Below are 15971 nucleotides of genomic sequence, written 5' to 3' on the forward strand. Positions count from 1 at the left end.
ACAAAATGTGTTATACAGGGTTCTCATTCTCAGAAAGGAACAAATACATACTTTTAAAGATTTTTCTGGCACTAAATTCTACAAAAAATTTCTCATAAATGTCTTTTTAAAAGTGGACATGACATGACGCAACAAACACGACTTGCATTGAGTTTTACAGCAAACCCATAAGGGTATTTCACAAGACCAATGTGTGGTCCTCGTAAGCTGATGATTAAAGACATCTGCCAAACAGAAAATGTGATGGCCAGCAATGATGGATGTCAACAATACCAGCCCAATACTGCAACCAATTCCCTATCTCCTTTTCAGAAAATAATCAGAGAAACTGAAACATTTCCAGCTCTGAACCAGAATTCTTTACCTGTCCCATAAATAAGCTTTGGGAGGTTCGGAGATGCTTGTTGCTGCCTCAGAAAGGCCTCAGCTGCCTTTCTGGAAAGGTCTTCCTTCCACTTGAGGGCACCTGAAATGATGAATGCCAACCTCCAGTTAGACTTGTTTACGTGTCTCCCCTCCCCTGAGATCCATCCACAATGCAGCATTTCAACACTTACCAAAATCTCAAAATCAACAGACCCCCAAATGTAGACAGTCCTTTGGGTACCATTTCTAGAGTCAAGTTCATAGCAGCAACCAACTAAATTGAAGCTTACTTGAGGCTTCTGTGGAATCGCTCTTCTCTTCCTTGCAATCTTCTTCTTTGAGAAATCTTCTATATCACTGGTCTCATCAATTAAGTTTCTTCACCCCAGTTCCTGACCACTGCTCACTTGAGAAGGCTCTGAAACCTTTTTCCTAAAAGTGTCCTCATTTTCCAAGTCCTCTTCCTCTGCACTGAGTGAAGAGCTTTCTTCAGATTCATCTTCAGATGAAAATGGCTCATCAGCTGTGCAGTGCCCAGAAACTAAGAGGTGAGGGCTGCTTTCTTCATCGGCAAAGACTTCTCCAGATTTATAGGGTCACTCCGGGGATTAGCTGGTGACAGCTCTGCTTTACTACCTTCTCCAACAGTCTTTGATCCTGAAATGCCCCTCTCTCCTGCAGTGCAGTCCTCTTCCTCACTGCTTTCCCCAGCTTATTCCACTTCCCCTTCTCTTTAGCTCCCCTCAAGCTCATCATCTTGGTCAGCAAATGCTGGCAAATCTACTTCACTGTCTTCTTCCAACTCCTCAAGTTTCCCTCGTTTGATGCCCTTAGCAGTCATATACTGATCAGTCACCTCAGCATTTTCCTCCTCTTCTGCTTCCTCATCACTAGAGACGGTTTCCAATTTGTCATCTTCAGAAATTTCTTCTTCATCATCACTATCTCCAGATCCATCTTCATCTGCAAAAATGGCTTTCTTTCTTTTTTTTTTTTTTTTTTTTTTTTTTATTGGATTATAGGTTTTGGGGTACATGAGCAGAGCATGCAAGACAGTTGCGTAGGTACACACATGGCAGTGTGCTTTGCTTTTCTTCTCCCCTTCACCCACATTTGGCATTTCTCCCCAGGCTATCCCTCCCCACCTCCCCCTCCCACTGGCCCTCCCCTTTTCCCCCCAATAGACCCCACTGTTTAGTACTCCCCTTTCTGTGTCCATGTGTTCTCATTTTTCATCACCCACCTATGAGTGAGAATATGCGGTGTTTCATTTTCTGTTCTTGTGTCAGTTTGCTGAGGATGATGTTTTCCAGATTCATCCATGTCCCTACAAACGACATAAACTCATCATTTCTGATTGCTGCATAATATTCCATGGTGTATATGTGCCACATTTTTCCAAAAATGGCTTTCTAACGCATTCAATCAGTTTCAAGTCCATTTGTTTTTCTTCCTTTGGCATCGATGGCCTATATTATTGCCAAGGAAATGCAAAAGAATTCAATTTGCAGGTTCATCAGCAAATCTAGAAATGACAATATAGTCAATGAAAATACAAAGAAATAGAAAATGTCAAAGAATTGTTTAGGATGACATAGCAGAGGTAAAAAATGATCTGATAAACACTGGAAGAGTTAATAGGCAAACTCAGGCATGGTTCCCTAATACCACACTTCAAAAAATATATAGAGAGAATAAATAAATAACCCTTTAAAAAGATTAATCTAATTTTAGAAAACAATTGCTCAAAAAGGAAATTAGTGTGTTTTGTAGATCTTTTGGAAACCTCATCAATTTCTAAGCTAAAAACGCATGATCCTTAAGGGAAATGGCTAATTCCAGGCCCAAAGTAGAAAGAAGATCAAATGAGCCTGGAACCTCTTGTTCTGTCAGAAAGTAAGAAATGCTCAAAGACTAACATAGACAGGTGAAAGGACATAGGCTCCCACAGCCGAATCTGGGACAGCATAGGCATCAGAAAGAATAATGATAGTGATAGAAAATAACCCATGGAATAAAACACAAGTGCATTAGTCACCAGTGATACTGAAATAAAGAGGAGGAGTGAAAGTTCTTTGTTAAAAATGCCAGCTAACAAATGTAGAAGGACTAACAGAGGAAGAACATCTATTTTAAGTCACCAGTGCCATAACTAATAACGAAGAATCATCAGGAGGCTAAAATCACAGGATGAAACACAACTGTTCCATCAAGCTGTTTAACATAGCACAATACATAAAATTATAAAAACGTAAATTAGGAACAACTAAAAATCATACCATAAGAGATGGGTAAGTTAGAATACAGCAATAACAGGCAAGGCTAATCCAAGGATTTTGGGAGGCCAACACAGGAGGATTCCTTGGGCCCAGGAGTTCTAGACCAGCCTGGGCCACATAGTGATACCTCATCTCTAGAAAATAGTTAAAAAAAATTTAGCCAGGAGTGGTTGAAAGGACAGAGGAGACAGGCTGAAAGCTCCCACACTCCTGCAGTCCCAGCTACTTGGGGGGCTGAAGTGAGAGGATCACTTCAGCCTGGGAGTTCAATGCTGCGGTGAGCCAAGATCATGCCACTGCACTCCAGCCTGGGAGACAAAGTGAGACCTTGTCTCAAAAACAAACAAAAAGAATACACCAATAACAAAATAATGACATAAAGACTGTATAGAAAAGAAAATGCTCAGAATATAGAAATAAAATTATGTATTTAAACTGTAACTATATTAGAAGGCAGTATTCTTGTAGACAAGTATGACTAGAAGGATATGCAAAAATGAAAACAGCTCATAACACTCATTATAAAAGAGTGATCTTTCAGCAAACACTTCGTATCTGTCAGGCACTGTGCTAGGTAGTTTATGCACAGTGTAACAAATTACATACTGAATAATCTCAAAATTTTCAGATACATTTTACTGGGAGTCATAAATCCATACAACAAAACCAAGGTTTTGCAAACATCCACTGTGTATAAAGGCATACAAATTTCCAACCCAGACTGAAAAAGAATTCACATAAGCCACACATCAATGGAAACCTACCCATGGGAGACAGTACAACATAATCTAAATAAAACTTTCAGAGCCAAGGCACGTGGCTTCTGGACAGCCAGAAATTCTCTGGCTCTGCTCTAGTGTTTTGGCCACCAAAAGAAAGCCAAGTGGCCTCAAGTCCCTTAAAAAACAAAAAGCAACCTACGGAAAATGGCATGGTATTTAAGGAATATTTGAGGACTGTTGAAAAATGCATCCTGTATTTTATTTCAAGTAAATACTTTCTTGTAACGTCAGGTAAGTGAAGAGCCAACAGACACATGCACACACAAAGAAAAACAAATCAACCTAGAATGAATCCCACCAAAATGTGTTCTGATCACAGAATTACACATCTTCTGTAATATACCTTTTTATTAAAAGTAGAAAAAAAGCACTTACCCTTGATTATCTATATCCTCTGACCCAAGTGGCTTGGAATCAGAAAACAGCGTCACTCGACTTGAAGCCATCTTGGTATCAATGGAGTGAGTGGAGACGAGACTCTGGACCAGCTCATGAGTGGACCCCACCTCATCCTGTCAAGACCGCCAAGAAAGGGTATGTGAGGAAAGCACAAAGATCCTGGAGAGACACTGGTTTCACTCAGTTTCTCAAAAGTATCTTAGACACATTTCCTGAGAACCTTTCTTAATGTCTCAAAAAGCATAGAAGAAAATCTTCACAACAAAGCTTGAAATAGATCCCCATCTCCATTAAACTTTTCCAATGTTCTGGGAGTATATAACCTGATACTCTAAACACCTAGCTAGAAAAACCTCAGTTCCAATGGTACAACAATGCTAGCTTTTCTAACATTTTAAAGTAACCCTCATTTTAACCCAATACAATTCAACTTCAGAACTCACAAATAAACATTTGAAACCCACTTTAAAATACAGAAAAGGAGCCCACTGTGAATGAGAAAAAGAAAAAGACCAAAGAGATCTGGAAAGCACACTGATTTTGTAGAAATGGGAAAGGGGCCGTGCAGGCGCCACACTGGCAGCAGTGTTCGTAGTGGGGCCATGGATCAAGGAGGCATGGAGGACTGGACTCTTCTGCCTGGTACAATGAAAAAAAAAGTATTCTTTTAATTCTATAGATTTACAATATGCATTTGGGCCTTTATTATAAGTACAAGAGAAAAGTCTTCAACAAATAAAAGCTGAGTACATTACTTTTTGTGATTAAAAAATAGATTCAGAAAGAAGAATGAGAGTTCAGAGCAATGAATCCTGTCTCACTGATGCCCCAAAACTGTGGCTGCCACCAAGGTCAACATAGACGAGGTCTTTGTCATACAGCACACCCCCAACTCCAGAAAGAGATGCATAAACCAGTTTCTCCTTCTCATTTAAACAGAACTTCTTCTGTTGTTCAGGAAGACACAAGGGTCTGGGAGGAAACTGACATCACTCACGGCGAAGTCTCCTATCCCTAGAAGACAGGCCCCTTTTAAAAAGGCAGCTTCCACTGACAAGAAGTCAGTATCTACTGTTGACTGTGGGGGTAAAAATGATCCACAGTCCAAGGGCTTAAAACATTTCACTAAAGAAGGGCACTGCACCAAACCGGAACAGTGTCCCTCTAGCTACAGGAGAAGATGGATTTGATAACACGTTGCAGGCCTCCACATCGCTGGGTTACTTTTAAAACCTCCAGCAAGGCCATCTTCCCTTGTTTGGTCATATTTCAGTTTTCCTGAGAAATCAAGCCATCCCAAGAATCCTATGTGTAATTCTAACATGTTCTAATAACAAGACAATACCTGGCATGTGAATCTGGCTTTTATTTTTTAAGTGTGCTCATCTTTACCATAAAGTGACACCTTCTGGTCACATTTGATGTTTGTTTGTATATCCTCTTGGTTTGTCAAATCTTCCACCCTAGAAAAATAAATTCAGTCATACAGCAGAAATGAATGTCAAAAGTTCCTATACCTCCTTTCATGTGTCAATGACTCACCACACTCTTGTCCACTAAGCATGTCGTTCAGAAAACTAGAAAATACAGAAATAAGGAAGCACCATTCACCATCCACCAGAGGAAAAGGGGCAGAAATACCACTGTAGGCTGAAAGTGACATTCATTCCATAAGACACCAGACAGGGACATGATATCCACCTGCGGTCAGGGAAGATTGAAAAACATATTCAGAAAATCGCTTTATGGAAGAGGGCAAGCCTGTACTCTGGGATTTTTACTGTGATGTGGATTCTGGCAGGTGGAAAAGGGTAATCCAGGCTGAGAAAACCACATGAGGAAGAGCACAAAGGAAGGAAACTGAAGGGACACATGAAGAACTCAAGCACATGGACACAAGGCAGCATCACTGAAAACTGATGCTGAATACAAGACGGGGCCACATCCTGTAGCCTTAAGTGCTTCCAAGTCCTCCCATTTTCCTAAATACCTCATAATTAATTTACTCCCAAAGGCACAGCATCTTGGAGCAATAGACATTTTCCTTCAACTACACTTCTACCCCCACTATTCAAATAGGCAAAAAATAAATTCTATCACTGTTCTTTTTCTAGCCTTTTTAGCTTTGAAATATATGACCGATGAAGAAAAAGTTTACAATCACTATTTACCTGTCTACAAGGACATAAGGGTGAGAAGTTTGCCATGTGAGAGGCCTAAACTTCATAACTGTAATAAAATGGCCCAGATCATCAATTTCCTCATTTTGATATTCTCCATGCACCACTCCAGAAAGGTAGAACAGCTTGGCACCCTAGACATTAAGGGAAAACTAAAAATTATATTTCAGTTAAATTCTTGTCAATACTGCAGCAAAATAAAAGCTCTAAACAAGAAGCAATCCTAAGAAGGGAGGCTTCCAGCAAAGTCCTGAGGCTTCCAGAGCCTCGCTGGCTTCTTTCAGGACTTAGAACCCCACAGAGGCAGACTGCTCTGCAGCTGAGCAGAGGTATCCATCTAAGAATGGTGAGGAGACGGAGGTGAGGCTTCTGAGCACAGAAATGGTTCTGGACCAGCTCAAAGGACAGGTGGAATATCTTCACACCACATCTGATGACACAGAGTGCCAAGGGGCAAGCAGCTGTTTGTAGGGTCAGAAGAACAGGGAGCAAACTCCCTCAGCTGCCAATCTTTGTCATCTAAGCCAGTGTTACACCCCTAATCCACACACGCACCTACACACCTAAATCCACATATTTTGTGTGCCTCTGCATTCTCAGGAGGCTTTGACAACCCAGAGCAGAGCAATCAACAAGAGCTAGGCTAAATAAATTATGGTGAATCCATAGGATGGATTAAAAAGGAGGCAGAACTACAGTACTTACTGATTATATACCTCCAAGATGTATTACACGAAAAAAGCAAAGCACAAAACTGTATAAAATAAGCTACCATTTGTGTTTCTAAAGGGTGGCAAGTGTGTTTATATGCATCCAGAAGGATACTGTTCTGCAGGGATCTGAGAGACCAGCAGTTAGAGCAGGGAAAAAGAAGACGCACATTGTGTGTATCCTGCATTACAGTTAGAGTACTTTACCAAATATGTGTCTTCCTTTTGAAAATCTTAAAATGATTTATATAATAGGCATCTCTCTCTGTGATGGCTAAGAGACTGGGAAGGGCAGCAGGGAGGGAGGAACAAAGAGGGACAGGTTAACAGGTACAAAAATACAGTAAATGGAATAAATTATCATGTCCAAGAGCACAATAGGGTGACTATAAATTATTATATAATTCAGAATAACTAAAAGAATGAAATCAAAATCTTCCTTATGTACAACTATTATGCATCCATAATTAAAAATTTTTAAATGTAACAGCATCTCTTAAAATGTACACCTTCAAAATTAGAAACTTGCTATGTTTTAAATAAGAGACAAATGACTTCTATAAACTATTTAAATCATTTCAAGTACACAAGATTTAGTAAGCTTACACCACATTAACAATGACACTTATTTGTATTCATAGTAGCATTACATGTTCAAAATTTAAATGTTATTTAGCTTCCTAACATTACAATGGCACAACTTTAAAATCTGTATTACTTTTTACTTTATATTTTAGGAGTCTTCGTGGGCCAAATTTGTAGCTCATTGCCGCAAAATGGCTCTCTAGTAAAAACTAAATAAAAATGAAACTCCCAAGGCATTTGTCAACCCACACTTCCTCATCAATATGGCTTATTTTTTTTCTAACTTATATTTTATTTTTGCTAATTTAAAAGTTAATAGAGTATCAGAAACAGTGAACATTACTATTTCCATAATCAAAAGTGCATGTGTATTTTACATACACTCAGTACTGTCTAGATTTTCTATTGATAAACTCTGATCACTTCTTCAGGGCAATTCATGTACTTTCACATTAAGGATGAAGGTTCTGGGACCATTAGGAACATATGTAAATTACAGATAATACGGAACTCACCTCAAGGGTTCATGTAAGCTAAATTTGTAGAAAGCAGTTAGCACAGTGCCAGGAAGGGTCCAAGAAGAAACGATACTTACTATGATACATTTTGTACACATATACATATGCATGTTAATGACTTCTTATTAGCTGTGTTCGTTAAAGGTTTTCTCCATCCTGTGATTTGCTTTTAGATTTTGGAATGTATTTCATTGTATACATTCCATTTTTATTATTAATGTAACAACATTTACTACTATTACCATTATCATCAATTCAATCACATGTACTGTATCCCTCATGATGACCATGATTCCTTTAATAATCATAAAATACTCTTCCCTTTATCATGGGGTAAATAACCTATCACATGCTGTAAGTCTCCATCAGCACCCCAGGCTGCCCCTGCTAAGTTACCAGATCTGCTACTTTAGCCAGATCAATCATCATGTTAATGTCACACCCACATTCAATAATGGTGAGTCTGCGCTTTTCACCTACAAGTGAAAAGATGAAAATTTTACTTTAAAAAGACCCTGGAGAAACCCTAACCATCAAATCTCATTTTCATTTTTTTAATTGTATCCACTAAACACCATATACGTTTACTGGAGTGTACCAGAAGTTCATTTTTATAGGCAAAAGCTAGTAACATAAAATAAATTCCATCCTGTTTTTCTTGCAGTGCTCTAAATTGAAATAATATCAAAAGTCTACCCAGGTGAATAAAAGTGCTCATATAGAGAAAACCCTGACTGGACAGACTCCGTGATAACCACGATCCTGCCGTTCAGCTGCAGGCCAAAGTCTTTGCCTCTGACAAAACTTCCTGTATTCCTACTATAGCCAAAAATATCCTCAAACATGATACAACAGAATATTCATAACAATAATTATTTCTAAATTAAGGTAAAAGGAAACAGTCAAAAAAATATGGGTTGGGCACAATGGCTCATCCTTGTAGTCCCAGCACCTTGGGAGGCCAATGCAGGCGGATCCCTTGAGCCCAGGAGTTTTGAGACCAGCCTGGGACACATGGGGAAACCCCATCTCTACCAGGTGACGGGGAAAGGAAGAAAAACTAGCCAGGCGTGGTGACGTACACAACTCAGGAGGCAGGACTGCCTGAGCCTAGGCGGTTGAGGCTGCAGTGGGCTGTAATCACACCACTGCACTCCAGTCTGTGCCATAGAGTAGGACTCTGTCTCAAAAAAAGGAAAAGAAAATATGGATGCTCCAAAGATAAAGAAAAGCCCAATCCAACTATATTATTGCAATAACAAGAGATTTCAGATTGTACATTGCCATTCTACCACTGGAAGCTTGTTTCATTTTCCCTCAAACTTGGAAAGGTCACCATCTTCCAACGCAAATTCTCATAGGAAAAAGAGAAAACTCTCACTTCCACCAGAATGTGGTTTCATCACGGCAAGCGTGGCACATAGGAGGTGCGTGCTATCTATTAAACGATGTCTTCATGGTGACCAGGCCTGCTAGGCCCTTCCAAGGAACATACTTGGCAAAGCCATAGAGCAGTTAGGATAAGATATTTATCACATCCTTATCTCTGGAAACTTATCCGGTTTTGAAGCCATACCCAACTTAGTGAAAGCAAAAGAGAGGCAGCATGATATGACAATATTTAACATATTCCACTCAAGAAAACAACAAATACAAGCATGTCCCTCAGATGACAACAGCCACGCCAACTGTGTCTGTGGCAGCATCTCCTACCTGACACGACTGTCACAGGGCCTCAGATCTCGGTCAACTTCTGCCGGGTGAACTTCCGATGAGCCACTGTATCAAAGTGCTCTTTCCAACTTTTGGAGGCCCCATCACCATCACCACTATTGGTGGGGGCTCTAGAGGAGTTCGATCAACCACTGGAATATGATGCTTCTTTTGTCTTCAAATCCTGAGTCCTATTCATGAAAAAAAAAAAAAAGTAAACTTACTTTCAAAATAGAATAAAAGGTATCAACCATATAAGTAGACTTTTTTTTAGTATACTTATAGAGTACTTTAATATATTAATTAGAGAGTACAACAGACATTATATAAATATATTAACTTGTCAATTATTAGCTTGATAACTTCCGGTCCCCATCTAAATAATTGCTGTTCAATAAGATGTAACAAGATGACTTCAATAGTATAGAGAATTGAAAATTAAATACTCCTTAAATCTGACTGTTTTATAAGCGATTTTAATAGTTTTTTAAAAAAAAACCAAAAGGTAACTACCAAGGCAGTGCATCATAACGGACAAGACCAGAAGCTGTAGAGTAAATCTGACTCTCCTACTTACTGGTTATATGATTGGAGGTAACTTGTTTTCTTGACCTCAGTTTTCTTATCCATAAAATGAGGGCAAGAATGATTCCTACTCTGGCAAGGCTGCTGGAAGCATTTAGTTGAAAAACGTTTAAAGTACACTGTGAGGCATATCACAAGGACTCACTAAATAAAGCTATGTTAGTATTAAATATTGTAATTTTTGTATTTTATGTTACAACTATGTAAAACGTATCTAGAGAAAAAAAGCACACTTATCACCATAGAAACAGTTTAAATCTTAGGAATAAACAGATTCTATGAATTCTTTTATCTTGAGCAAGAAACACCAACCAGTGTGCAGATGCTGAAGGCAAGGCAGCTTCTACGGGGAAAGTTTCCCACGTTTTAGTGAAAGCCACACAGCATACATCTCTATGTCCTTTGGAGCTGGACTAGACTCATGAATCAAAATGTCACCTGTGAGAGGCTCCTTCTATTTAAAAAGAATCAGTGGAAGAACCACCAGACTGCAGCTAAACATACCAGTGAAAGGATCAAGCCATCCGCACAGTAGACTGAACTGCAAAAGCTTTGGGATTTCTCTTCCGGGCATCTTGTTCTTCTCCTAGTTGGATATCCCGCAGATGCCGCTTCTTTTTCTTTTCAGCTTTGGGCCCACTGCTTTTCTTTCTGTGTTTCTTCTGGTCCTTAGCCTCCATAGTGGCTATTTACCAATAACAAGTAACTCTAACCTACAAGGAAGGTTGGGGTAAGGACTGGGAAAAGCATTTTACAATCCAGGCAATACCCAGGGAAAAACAGTAAATTTCATTTATTTATTATTTTTTAGACAGAATTTCGCTGTTGTTACCCAGACTGGAGTGCAACGGCGTGATCTTGGCTCACCACAACCTCAGCCTTCTGGGTTCAAGCAATTCTCCGGCCTCAGCCTCCCAAGTAGCTGGGACTATAGGCGTGCACCACCATGCCCAGCTAATTTTTGTATTTTTAGTAGAGATGGGGTTTCACCTTGTTGACCAGGATGGTCTTGATCTCTTGACCTCGTGATCCACCCGCCTCAGCCTCCCAAAGCGCTGGGATTATAGGCGTGAGCCACCGCACCCGGCCAATTTCATTGATTTCTTTATGAAGAGATAATGTATTTGTCCATTGAACAAGAGTAGAAACTGCTTAACCATCCCCAATTTCATTTCTCTCTGTCATGCTATAAACTAGATGAGTTACCTCTGCTAACGTTATATTTTATGGTTAAGTTACTTTTTATTCATCCTAAGGGTCAACACCAGCAGTATCTATTTCTGCAAGGATGGAAATATTCTACAGCTGTACCTTTCAGCCATTTAGCCATTAGCCACATGCGGTTACTTAAAATGTACTCAGGGCAAATAAAAAAATGAATTTTTAATTAATTTCATTCTAACTCTAAATAGTCACTTGTGGCTACCATACTGGACAGCTCAGACCTAGACATCAACTGGACTAATGAAGTGATTTCCTAACTTAAACTTAAATTTCAATAAAAAATGTAAAACGTTTTTATGGACTTCCAATACGATCGTAGTATTACTTTTAGTACCTGTTGACTGTAAAAACTCCTAAAGCACAACTCATCTACATACATTTGAAAAACAGCAGCATCTCTGTGTGAGAAATGACTGGTTCTAGATGATGCCTGGAGACCCCATGGACTTAAGAGAGAACCTTCTAGTAATTTTTGAGCTACCTGGCAATCTGTGGCCAATAAATTGGTAATCACTGAATTAGTGAGGTTTATAGGAAATTGGGGCACATAAAATCTGACAGCTTGATTTTTAAAAAGCGGGGCAGGGTATCATTTCATTCAATTAAGATAATGCATTAATTCTGTTTAATAAATATTTGTGTCTGTCTATGATGTGCTAGGCACTGTCTGACTTGCAGAGGGAAATCCAAACCTGTATCTTCCATGCCATGCAATAAGGGCTACACTGCAAGACTGCACTGGAGCACAGAGGTCAGCGCTTCCCACAGACACACACACACCAGTGGAAAAAGAAAGCCTTTTTTTTTTTTTTTTTTTTTTTTTTGAGACGAAGTCTCTCTCTGCCACCAGGGTGGAGTGTAGTTGTCACGAGCTCGGCTCACTGCAACTTCCAACCCCCGGGTTCAAGCGATTCTCCTGCCTCAGCCTCCTGAGTAGCTGGGACTACAGGGGCGTGCTACCATGCCCGCTATTTTTTTTGTATTTTTAGTGGAGACAGGTTTCACTAAATTGGCCAGGATGGTCTCAACCTGTTGACCTCGTACCCCCCTCGGCCTCCCAAAGTGCTGGGATTACAGGCATGAGCCACCAAGCCCGGCCCAGAAAGTCTTTATCACCAGAAGGTCAAGGAACACTGGCCAGGAGTTAGGAGAGCTGGGCACTAGGAACACTTTGGAAACGGAACAGCTGTGTGATTTCAGAGATTATGTTTCTTCTCTACTATATTTTAGTTCCGAACTTGTACTAATGTTTCTCTCCCTATCTTTCTTCTTGGTGGGAAAAGCACAATTTGGGGTCAACAGATTCAACTCAGGTCTAAGTCATCTGCCGGGACCCTGTCTACAGGAAACGAAGTCTCCCCGCTCCCTTCCCTCCGCGTCCAGTCATTCTCCCAACGCAAGACACCTTCCGCAGATGCGAAATATGCCCTTCCTAGGGAGCAAAGATTACTGGGATGACCGGGGGACGACCTTCCCACCCGCAAGATTCACGATCCTCCCAGTGCCTCAGACGCAGGGTCCCCACCGCCACCTACCACAGCCTACAGCACTGACCCAGCTCACAGTTTGAACTGCTCAGGTCGGAATGGAAACCACCGGAAACGGTAATTCACTGTTGCGCAGACTCCCAGAGGGAAACAAGAAGAGGGGAAAAAAGAGAAGACCGGGGGACGACTTTCAGAAGAGAAACGGAAGAGAGACTCGCGGACAGCTGAGTGTGGGCGCAGGCGCCGTCCTCGAAGTGCGTTCCACAGATCCACATCTCTGCCAGTTCCTCCCCACCCCACCCTTGGAATCCGAGGCCTCAACTCCCACGGTGGGACTCCCCAGCAGCTTGCACCACGCTTGCCCGAGTCCTCCCCGAAGGCCAGGGCGGCCGTGCGACCTGACGCCGTGTCACTAGGTGCGGTACAAAGGAAGGAGACATATTTGGTCCTGGCTGCCCGGGAGTCACCATGCCCAGGAGTAATGGATTATCGCTCGACTGGGAGTCCACTTCCTCCTCTTTAAAGATGACAGATGAGGAGCAACTCCCTTCTGGGGTGCCCTAAAGCCGTCTTTTGGCCGGGCGCGGTGACTCACGCGTGTAATCCCAACACTTTGGGAGACCGAGGCGGGAGGATCGCTTGAGCATAGGAGTTCAAGACCACCCTGGACAACATAGGGAGACCCAGGTCTTGCGAGAAGAAAAAAAAATTAGCCAGCGTCGTGTAGTGGGTGCCTGTGGTCCCAGCTACTCTGCAGGCTGAGGGGGAGGATCGCTTGAGCCGAGGAGGCGGAGGTTGCAGTGAGCTGAGGTGGAGTCACTGCACTGCAGCCTGGGCAACAGAGCGAAACACTATCTCAAAGAAAAAATAAATAAAATAAGGCCCTCTATTGCCAGGACCGACAGACTGAGGGCAGGGACAAACTGACCCAGCCTAAACTGCCTTGCCTTCCCTGCTCCTGGGAAAGGGGCTTTCCCTGAGGGAACATAGCATGTTGCCATTTTCTTCCTGCACAGCTTTGCCTTCCCAGGCCTCCGCCCGTTCACACCTGAGGAAATGCCTTGAAGTCCATCTAACCCCCAGCCCAGCTACTTGGGACGCTAGATCCTGAGTTTAGGGAGTGGGGAAGAGGAAGGAGAGATGGAGACAGGCGTGTACCAAGAGCCACTCAGAGCTGACATCCTGGAAAGGAAGCCAGGCTGAGATAAGGGCAAGGCAAAGAAATAGACACTAGCAAGGATCAAGCCAGAGCAGGGCAGGGACTGGGGACAGAGTCCGCCCCCATGAGAAGCTGTCACATTGCTGGTCCGGTGGCCTGTGACAGCAGCGCCATCTCCAGTTGGAGCCTCCTGCCTCTGGATCCTGTCACTGTAACTTTGCTTTGGTACTTAGGCAGACAGCAGCGGTAACAGGCAGGGAAGATGATGCCCAGGGCAGCTGGCCGTGCCATTCCAGCCCGGCTGCCAACCCACCCCTTACTGCCCATTTCATCACCTTGGGGAGTCCAGATGAAACCAGCTATCAGGTTAGCTGCCCTTGCCTCCTAGTGTCACAATGGAGACGAGGGTAGCAACTGGCCTCGTCTATCCAGACTTTCCCCGGATCCCTGAAGCCCACAGCTGAACTTGGGGAGAACAAGCCGTCTCATTTGCTGGTTCCTGTCTCTAATACTGCCTAGGAGTCTCTGCTCCCAGGCACCATTAGAGACAGGAACCAGCATATGAGACGAGCTTGAGGAGAAGGTTGAAGACACATATTTGGCATAAACCGAAGGCCCCTCTCTGCGCTCACTGAACCGGCGCCCTGCGCAGTGCTGAGCCTGCCCTGGCCGTGCCCACCTGGGATAGCTCCTGAGCGGTGGCCCGTCATACTCGGTGGGGAGAGGTTCACGCTGCTCCTCGCCTGCTTGGTGGCGGATGCAGTCTGGCTCGGGGGTCCCGCATCGAACATGCCCCGCCAGCCCTGGCCACCATTTCGGAGGGGATGCCCCAGGCTGCGATTCTGGGACTAGCGGGCTGCCGGCAGGGAGGCGGCTGCAGCTACGGAGCCAAGAGATGAAGCAAATCCCAGAGCCAACTCCGCAGCCGCAACTCCAGCTTTGTTCGTGGGTCCGGGATGCAGCGGCCTCCAGTCACCCCATGGACGCACCGGGTCCGCCTCGCCACCGCAGCGTGGCCCTGGCTTCCCGGATCTGCGAGATTCCCGCCAGGGCCGGGCCTGTCTGGCTGCGAGGAGGAAGGCGTGGCCCTGGTGGGGAAGGGGCAGGGCTGCGGCTCTGGCCACAGGGCAGGGACAGAGAAACGACGCCAGTGTCATCCGGGCGCCCAGCTCCCTTCCCGCCTGGGCCAGAAGACCCCGGAACCACTTGCGGCTGAGGGCCCACAGAGCCCTGGAAGTCGGGGGCGGGGGCGCCCTGGGAAGCGAGGCGGCCAGGCTCTACGCCGGCAGGACTCAGATTTCATCGCTGGTTTTGAAATTGTGCTCGCGGAGCCCGGGACGCTGGGAGAAGCGTTCTGCGCCACTCCGGTCGTGGTCTGCGCATTAAACCGACTTCCAGTGCTGCCTCTGTTCCCTGCACTGGAGGGCACCGACATCCCATGAAGTCGCAGATCCGCAGCCTCCCGCCCTCCTTGCTACGGATGCCGGAGGGGACCCCGCCTCGCTGCGCTGCCCCCTGGAGGCTCAGGCGTCCGTTGCAGGCGGGAGCGGCGGCTGCGAGGCTTCCAGGAGCCCAGGCCCAGCCACTGATGAAGAAGCGCTGGTGGCTTCGAGGTCGCGGCTTCCAGAAATCCGGTTATAGAGCGGAGCTGGGGGTCAGGTTCCAAAGGGACAGTGCCCCGTCGTACTCACCACCCAACCCGCCGCTTCCGAAGCCACAAGCCTAGGGTGAAGCTGTTGGGTGGACTCAGCGGATGAGGGGCGGCGAGCGAGTTTGAGACCACAGGAGTTCAAGACCAGGCTGGACAACATGGCGAAACCTCATCTCTACTAAAAATACCCAAAAAATTAACTGTGAGTGGTGACGGACACCTGTAATCCCAGCTACTGGGGAAGCTAAGGCACAAGAATCAAGTTCAAGACCTGGGAGGCAGAGGTTGCAGTGAGCCAAGATCACACCATGGCACTCCAGCCTGGGCAACAAG

General features: G+C 44.0%; 1 pseudogene across 1 annotated transcript; it reads right to left on the minus strand.

Annotated features, from left to right (window-relative positions):
* Window positions 1–364: 364 nt before the first annotated feature.
* LOC144576548 (ribosome biogenesis protein BMS1 homolog) lies at window positions 365–15451 on the minus strand (annotated as a pseudogene). Its single transcript, XR_013524837.1, has 7 exons — window positions 14667–15451; window positions 10622–10830; window positions 9533–9723; window positions 3803–6140; window positions 1610–1835; window positions 558–1329; window positions 365–466 (listed from the first exon to the last, which is right to left on the minus strand). The product of XR_013524837.1 is annotated as a ribosome biogenesis protein BMS1 homolog (transcript).
* Window positions 15452–15971: the final 520 nt, after the last annotated feature.

Source organism: Callithrix jacchus, chromosome 12, assembly GCF_049354715.1.
Source record: "Callithrix jacchus isolate 240 chromosome 12, calJac240_pri, whole genome shotgun sequence".
Taxonomy (NCBI): Eukaryota; Metazoa; Chordata; class Mammalia; order Primates; family Cebidae; genus Callithrix; species Callithrix jacchus.